This window comes from Petaurus breviceps, unplaced genomic scaffold (assembly GCF_028583685.1).
Source record: "Petaurus breviceps papuanus isolate PSGF00001 unplaced genomic scaffold, PetGlider_PUasm1.0 90822, whole genome shotgun sequence".
NCBI lineage: Eukaryota > Metazoa > Chordata > Mammalia > Diprotodontia > Petauridae > Petaurus > Petaurus breviceps.
In genome coordinates this window covers 5,587,824-5,597,153 of record NW_027187351.1, presented here as the reverse complement: position 1 = coordinate 5,597,153, position 9,330 = coordinate 5,587,824, and positions in this window count along the sequence as shown.

Genomic DNA, 9,330 nt, shown 5'->3' with positions numbered 1-9,330 from the left:
TAAACTCAACTAGGTTATCATGAGAATCAAAGAAGATAATTTATGTGTATCAACTGGCAACTAGGTTATCATGAGGATCAAAGAAGATAATTTATGTGAATCAACTGGCAAACATATAAATATACACTATTATTAGAACCCTTCCTTGTCCTGAAATTAGGACTGTCCCAGAAAATCACAAATGAATCATTGCCATAACCAGGCCCCCAAACTGTCAATTACTAGATGGGTCAACCTCCCTCAGAGTTTTTAAAAATTCAGTTTTCAGTTCCAAATTCTGTATACATACCCAAGCATTGAGAAGCAGGAACAAACTCCATTACAAACATGTATAGTTATGCAAAAAATCATATTAGCCATTAAAAAGAGGAAAAAAAGAAAATATGCTTCGATTTGTATAGAGTCCATCAGTGCTCTATTTGGAGGTAGATATCATGAGTCCTTTAGAACTGTAGCTAGTCATTACGTTGATCAGAGTAAGTCTTCAAAGTTGATTATTTTTGCAATATTGCTGTTATTGTATATATTATTCTCTTGATTCTGTTCATTTTGCATCAGTTCATAGAAGTCTTCCCAGGTTTTTCAGAGGAAGCTAGGTAGAACAGTGGAGAGAGTACTGGGTGCCTGGACTCCAGAAGACCTGGGTTCAAATGTGACATTACCCACAAGCTGTGTGACCCTAGATAAGTCATTTAACCTTGGTTTGCTGCGATTTCCTCAACTGTCAAATAGGGATAATAGCACCTACCATGATATTTGTAAAGCTTTTTAGCACAGTGCTTGGCACAAAGTAGACCAAATATGAATGCTTATTGGCTTCCTTTCTCCCTTTCTGAAATCATCCCTTTCATTATTTCTTAGAGCACAATAGTATTACATCACATACATGTACCACAATTTATTCCCCTAGTCCCCATTGCCAGGAACCCCCTTCTTTGCCACCAGGAAAAGACATGCTATAAATATTTTGGTACATATAGGTCTTCTTTCTTTGATCTTTTTGGGGCATAGACCTAGTAGTGGGTATTACTGGGGCAAAGTGCACAATTTAGTAAGGATTTTGAGCCTAGCTCTAAATTGCTTCCCAGAATGATTGAACTAGTTCATAGCTCCACCACCAGTGCATAAATATACTTGTTTTCACAGTCTCTCCAGCATTTGTCATTTTCTTTTTTGTTAACTAATTTATGATATCACTTATTTATGTCTATATCATATATCCATTTGGAGCTTATCATCTTGTATAGGATGAGATGTTGATCTATAGAGATTCCCCATCCCTGATGTATGCATAGTTTCTGCCAGAATAATTTACAGTTTTCCTAATAGTTTTAGTCAAATGGTGAATTCAAAAGCTGGGATCTTTGGGTTTATCAAACATTAGGTTACTGTGCTCATTTTCTTCTGTATATTGTGTACCTAATCTAGTCCACCAATCAATCTTTCAATTTCTTGTCCAGTATTAAATTGTTTTGATGATTACAGCTTTGGAGTGTAATTTGAGATCTAGTACTAATAGGCCCCTTTCCTTCCCTTTTTTCCCTCACTGATTCCCTTGATATTTTTTACCTTTCATTTCTCTAGATGAATTTTGCTATTTATTCCTAGCTCTATAAAAATATTTCTTTGGGGGCGGCCAGGTAGCACAGCGAGTAAGAGAAAGGCTCCAGTGTCAGAACGACCTGGAGATCGAATCCCAAGCTCAGACACTTAGCACCCACCCAGAAACACCTGGCCATGTAACCTTGAGCAAGCTACTTAATCCTGATTGCTTAAAAATAAATAAAAAAAATATTTCTTTGGTAGTGCAATTTTTACAATATTGGCTCAGCCTACTCTTGAGCAATTAATATTTCTCTAGTTATTTATATCTGTCTTTATTTGTATGAAGAGTATAATTGTGTTCATACAGTTCTTGTGCTTGCCTTGGCAGGCAGACTCCCAAGTATTTTATAAGGTTCATAATTATTCTAAATGAAATTTCTCTTTTCCTATCACTTTCTGCTGGATTTTGTTGGTATTATGCAGAAATTTTGATAATTTGTTTAGTTTTATATCTGGTAACTTTGCTGAAGTTGTTAATTATTTTGATTAGTTTTTTAGTTGACTCTCTAGAGTTCTCTAAATCAGGGGTATCAAACATGCAGCTTGAGGGCAGCATGTGACCCACAACAATCCTGAATGTGACCTGAACCAGATTAAAATGTAATTGGGAAATATTTAATAAAATAAATAAAAAGATAAGGTGATAATAAGATATAAATATTACTTTGTAAAACTAAGTCAATATGTGGCCTTCCGGGAGCCATATAGATTAGTGGCTTCCATTTAAATTTTGAGTCGGACAGCATTGTTCTATGTAAAACATCATGCCAGCTTCAAAAAGTGATAGTTTTATTTCCTCTTTCCTATGTTTATACCTTCAATTTCTTTTTCTTGTTTTATTACTATAGTTCACATTTCTAGTACAATACTCAATAGTAATGATATTATTATATAGGTCTTCTGGCTTCACCCTTGATCTCAGTGGAAAGGCTTGTAGATTATCTCCATTACAGATAATGATTGCTCTTGGGTTTAGTTAGATATTACTTATCATTTTAAGGAAAGGTCCATTTATTCCTATGCTTTCTAGTGTTTTTAACAGGAATAGGTGTTATACTTTGTCAAAAGCTTTTTCTGCATCTTTTGAAATAATTACATAATTTTGTTGGTTTTGCTATTCATATATCAATTATATTTATAGTTTCCTAATATTGAACTAACCCTGAAGCCTGGTCATAGTGTATGATCTTTGTGATATATTGCTATGATCTTCTTGTTATTGTTTTATTTAAAATTTTAAATCAATAATCATTAGGAAAATTGATCAGTTGTTTTGACTCTTTCTAGTTTAGATATTAAGACAATATTTGTGACATAGAAGGAATTTGACAAAACTCCTTAATTAAAAAAAAACTGGTATTGGTATTAGAATTTGGTATTGGAATTACTTATATATGTTTGGTATCTTTCACTTGTAGGTCCATGTGGTTCTGTGTTTTTTCACCTTTGGGAATTCATTAATGGCTTATTCAGTTTCTTTTTTTAAGACAGGTTCATTTAAGTATTCTATTTCCTCTTCCATTGATCTGAAAAATTTATATTTTTGTAACTATTCATCCATTTCATTTATATTGGCATATGGTTTGGCAAAAATAGCTCCTACTAATTGCTTTTGTTTTTTCTTCATTTATTGTAAATTCACTTTTTTCATTTTTGTACTGGTAATTTTGTTTTCTTTTTCTCAGTCAAATTATCTAATGGCTTATCTTTTTTAAGTTCTTAGTTTTATTTATTAATTCAATTTTTATTTGCTTTCAATTTTGTTAATCTCTCCTTTGGTTTTCAGGATTCCTATTTTGGTGTTTAATTAGGGGGCGTAATTTGTTGGTTTTCTTGGTGTGGTTTTTTTTTTGGTTGCACATTCAATTTGTTGATTTACTCTTTCTCTTTTATTGATTAAAGAGTTTAGAGATATTATTTTTCTCCTAATTACTGTGTTAGCTATTTCATTTGACCCTTACCACAACCTTAGGAAGTAAGTATTGTTATCCCCATTTTATAGATGAGGAAACTGAGGCAAACAGAAGTTAAGTGGCTTGCCTAGGGTCAAATATCTAGTAAGTATCTGAGCTAGGATTTGAACTCAGGTCTTCCTGACTCCAGGCTCTTTAATATTGACATTAATTAATAGTCTATGGTACCTTTTAGCAAAAATGTAATTTCCTTCTGTCTCTTAATTTGGTTGATATTTGCTTTTGCTTGTTTGCTACCTCTGCCTCTTTCACTTCAACTGAAGTGTAATAGATTCTGATCTAGCCCTTTATTTTAATTCTGCATATTTTTTTGTTTCAAGTGTATTTCTTGTAAACAATCTATTTTTTAATTCTAGTTTCTAATTCATTCTGCTATCCTCCTCTGTTTAATGAATTCACATTCACAGTTGTGTTTGCTAACTGTGTATTTCCCTCCATCCCATTCTCTTATACCTATTCTTTATCTCCTGTCCCCTCTTTCAGGGTCTATTTTGCTTCTGACTAATGTCTATTTTAATCTACCTCCCCTCTTATTCTCTCCCTTTCACTTATTCCTACTTCCTATTTACCTGTTGGGTAAGGTGTAATACTATCTCCAACTGTGTGTATATGCATTCTTCCCTTTTAACCAGTCCAGATGAAAATGAGGTTCATATGTAATCAGCTAAGTCTTCTTCGCACACTCCACTTCTGTGAAATAGTTTTCCCCATTCTTCTTCTCTTTCCCCCCTTTTCCCAGTGCATTCCTCTTCCCCACTCTTTCCATTCTTCTTTTGAGATGATTAGAACACAACAGAATCACACCTAGGCTTCCTGTATAATTAAATCTCTATGACTACTGGTGATGATAAACTTCTGAGGGGTTTTATGTATTATTTCCTCAGATGAGAAGGTAAACAAACAAATTGTAATCAGGAGGCAGATTCAAGATGGTGGAGTCATAGGAAGCAATGTAGTAAGCTCCTCTTCACAGACTCCTAACATCTATAAAACGCACCAGACTGAATTATAATGGGGAAATCCAGAAAAAGTCAGTGTGTCTTTTGTTGGACCCAGCTTGGCATAAGGAGACATATAGGAAAGTCTGCAGATACTGGAACCAGACATGTTCAGAAGTACACTACATGTGGAGCACTGCAGTGCTGGGGAAGAGGCTGTGCATAAGGGGAAGAAGAGGTCTTAGACACATACAAGGACACCCCCACACACACCTATACTGGGGCACTGCAACTGGGGCACTTGCCAACTAGCAGTTTTGTCAACCACTATCCAGTCCCTGATCATAGATCTACTGTAGAGACGCGGTGAGGGGACCTGTATAGAAAAAGGAGAAAGTGTACAGACAAAGGAGAAAGTTCAGAAGCCAGTAATAATAGCAACAGCAATACTAGTAATGTGTATCAGACCTGAGTCAGAAAGCAGCATCTTTTAATATCTAGCCCAAACTACAAAGGAATAACCAGGACAGGAATCCCAGACCAAGGAGCCTAACATTCTGTTGCTCTGAGACAATAGAGCTTTCCAGGTGGCTGATAGGGTCAGAGTCCAACAGCAGTATACTCTTGTTATGACCAAAACCTGGGTCACAAACTTGCAGAGCTCAGACTAGGGAGGCAGCTTTCAGACTTTGTACTGGATCAGACCACTTTGGGAACACTGAAAACTTGTAGGTCCTCACCCTGTCCCTGAGATCTTGGAATAGCATAATACCTCAAGAAAGCAGCAATAGGATGAGCCCAGACTTTTTAAGTCTAAAGTAAGGAAGAATGTTTGCCCAAAACAAAATGAAACACACACAAAACCCACCATAAGGAGCTATTATGGTGGTAGGGACACTCAAGACACAAATAGAAGGGAATGATTACAAAACATCTACTAGCATTGCATCAGAAAAAAAAAATACACCAAACTCAACCAGAATCCTGGAAGAAATGAAGCAAGAGGGTTTTTTTAAGAATTAAAAATAGTTTTATAAATGGAAAAGAGCACTTGAGGAAAAAATTGGAAATGAGACCTATGGAAGAAAGAATTTGGAAGGGCATTAAGGATTTGGCACAAGAGGTACAAGATTTTGCCCAAGCAACCAACTCCCTGGAAATACAAATGGACCAAATCTAAGAAAATGATTCTATGAGGCAACAAGAAATATTAGAAAACTTTTTTTTTTTAAATAGTAGATTTAAAGTATCTCATAATGAAAACAACTGTCCTAGAAAACAGATCAAGGAGAAAAGATTTAAGAAACATTTGAATGGGAGAGAAACATGTATAAATAAATAAGATGAATGAGGAATTGATGAAAGGCAACCTTAGAAAGGATGGAAAAACAGTGGGCGAAGGATAGCAGGAAAGGCTAGAGATGCCACCTGAAGTGAGTCTTAAAGGAAACCAGGGATTTGAAGAATCTGAGATTGGGAAGGAAAACATTCTAGTTCAAGGTAGAGAGAGGGGAGATAGTGTCAGGTTTGCATAGTAGAGTGTAGTTGAAGAGAGTAGAATATTAAAAATATTGGAAGGGGACAAGTTTTAAAGAAGATTATATACCAAAGGCCTTTATATTTGATCCTGGAAGCAGCAGGGACCCATTGGAGTTTGAGTTGGGTGGGAAGCAGGTAGCATGGTCAAACCTACACTTTGGGAAAATCATTGCAGCTGAGTGAAGGTTCCATAGAAGTCAGGGAGATATCAGGTAGTGAGAGCAATTAGAAGTCTATTCCAAGAGTCTAGATGAAAAGTGAATTACGATGGTAGCTATGTGAAAAGATAGAAGGGAACAAATGCAAGAGATGTTGTAATGAAAGGAATAAGGTTTGGCAGTTGATTGGTTATGTAAGATAATCAAGAGAGAGAATTAAGATATGACATCAAGGTGGTTAGCCTGAGTCACGTAGGCAGTTGGCTAACAAATAGATTTGAAAATCATCTTCATAGGGATAATAGTTGAACCTATGGAAGTTGATGAGATCCCTATCTCATCAGCGCAGAGTATAAAGAAAAAAGAGAAGGCACAGAACTGAGCTTTGGAAGACAACCAGAGTTAGTGGATGTGACATGGTTGAAGATTCAACAGAGGAGACAGACCCAGGAGGAGTGAGACAAGTGAGAGGAGAACCAAGAGAGAGTGCTGTCACAAAAACTCAAGAGAAGAAAGAGTATCCTGGAAGAGAAGGTTGTCAACAGACTCAGTGCAGAAATGTTGAAAAGGATAAGGACTGAGAAAAGAACAGTAGATTTGGCAGTGAAAAGTTGATTGGTAACTTTGTAGAGAACACTTTAAGATGCATGATAAGATTGGAAGGCAGGTTACAGAGGGTTTAAATGAGAGTGAGAGGAGAGGAAATAGAGTCACTGACTATTAGAAGGATTTTTCAAGAAGTTTAGCTGAGGAGGGAAAGATAGAGGACTACAACTTGCAAGTATGGCAGGGTCTAGTAAAGGTACAACAATGTTTTAGAAATTTTATTTAGAATTTTATTTTTCCTCAGTTACATGTAAAAGCAATTTTTAACATTCCTTTTTAAAACTTTTGAATTCACATTGTCTCCCTTCTTCCCTCTTCAACCCCCTTCATTGAGAAAGCAAGTAATTCGATACAGGTTATACATGTGTAGTCATGGAAAACATATCCATAATAGTCATGTTGCAAAAGAAAACACAGACATGAAAACTCAAGAAAAATAAAGTTTTAAAAAGTATGTTTCAACCTGTATTCAGATACCATCAGTTCTTTTTCTGGGGATGGATAGCATTTTTCATCATAAATCCTTCAGGGTTGTCTTGGATTGTTGTATTGATGAGAACAGCTAAGTCATTCACACTTGATCATCTTACAATATTGCTGTTACTTTGAACACAGTATATTTTAATTTGCATCAACCCACATGAGTCTTTCTAGGTTTTTCTGAGGGCAGCCTACTCGTGATTTCTTAGAGTACAATGGTAGTCCATCATAATCACATACCACAACTTGTTCAGCCATTCCCCAGTTGATGGACATTCCCATAATTTCTAATTTGTTGCCCCCAGAAAAGAGTGGTTATAAACATTTTTGTATATATAGGTCCCTTTCCTTTTTGTTTTTTAACTCTTTTGGGATACAGACCTAGCAGTGTTATTAATAGGTCAAAGGGTATGCATGGTTTTACAGTATTTTGGGAATAGTTCCAAATTGCTCTACAGAAGAATTGAATTACTTCACACCACCACCAACAGTTCATTAATGTCTCATTTTTTTCCACATCCCCTCCAACATTTGTTATTTACCTTTTCTGTCCTAATAGACAATCTAATAGGTATGAGGTAGTACCTCAGAATTGTTTTAATTTGCATTTCTCCAATCAGTAGCAAGAGTATTTTTTCATATGACTATAGATAGTTTTCATTACTTCATCTGAAAACTGATTTTTACCTTTTGATCATTTATCAATTGGGGAATGGCTCTTATATTCCTAAATTTGACTCAGTTCTCCATATGTTTGAGAAATGAGACCTTTATTAGAGAAACGTGCTTTAAATTTTTTTCACAGTTACTATTGCTAACTGTTATTTCCCTCCATCATCCTAGTCCCCTCATTTATTCTATTCTCTCTTCTTTCACCCTGTCCCTCCTCAAAAGTATTTTGCTTCTGACTAACTCCAATCTGCCCTCCCTTCTATGAGCCCATCCTCCCTTCTCTTATCCCCTTTCCTTCCTGCTTTTCTGTAGGGTAAGAGATTTTTATACCCAATTAAGCATGTATTTTATTCCTTCTTTGGGCCAATTCTGATGAGAGCAAGGTTTTCTTACTCTCCACCTCCCCCTCTTCCCTTCCATTGTAAAGGCTTTTTATTGCCTCTTTTATGTGAGATAATTTACCCCATTCTACCTCTCCCTCTCTCTTTCTCCAAGTACATTCCTCTCTCACCATTAATTTTATTTTTTAGATACCATCCCTTCATATTCAATTCACACCTGTGCCCTCTGTCTATATATATTCCTATTAACTACCTTAATAATGAGAAAGATCTTAATGAGTTATGAATATCATCTTCTCATGTAGGAATGTAAACAGTTTAACCTTATTAAATCTCTTATGATTTCCCTTTCCTTTTGACCTTTTTATGCTTCTCTTGTATTTGAAAGTCAAATTTTCTATTTGGCTTTGGCCTTTTCATAAAGAATGCTTGAAAGTCCTCTGTCTCATTGAATATCCATTTTCCCCCTGAAGGATTATACTCAGTTTTGCTAGGTAGGTGATTCTTGGTTGTAATCCTAGCTCCTAAGCCCACTGGGATATCATATTCCAAGCCCTCTTATCCTTTAATGTAGAAGCTGATAAATCTTGTGTTATCCAGACGGTGGCTTCATGGTACTTGAATTGTTTCTTTCTGGCTGCTTTCAATATTTTCACCTTGACCTGGGAACTCTGGGATTTACCTATAATATTCCTGATAGTTTTCATTTTGGGATCTCTTTCAGGTGATTGGTGAAATCTTTCAATTTCTGTTTTACCATCTGATTCTAGAATGTCAGGGAAGTTTTCCTTGATAATTTCTTGAAAGATGATGTCTAGGTTCTCTTTTTTGACTGTGATGGTAGTGCAATAATTTTAAAATTATCTCTTCTGGGTCTATTTTCCAGGTCAGTTGTTTTTCCAATGAGATATTTCACATTGTCTTCTATTTTTTTCATTCTTTTGGTTTTGTTTTATTATTTCTTGAATTCTCATTCTTCAGTGAACTTTTGGACTTCCTTATTTATTTGGCCAATTCT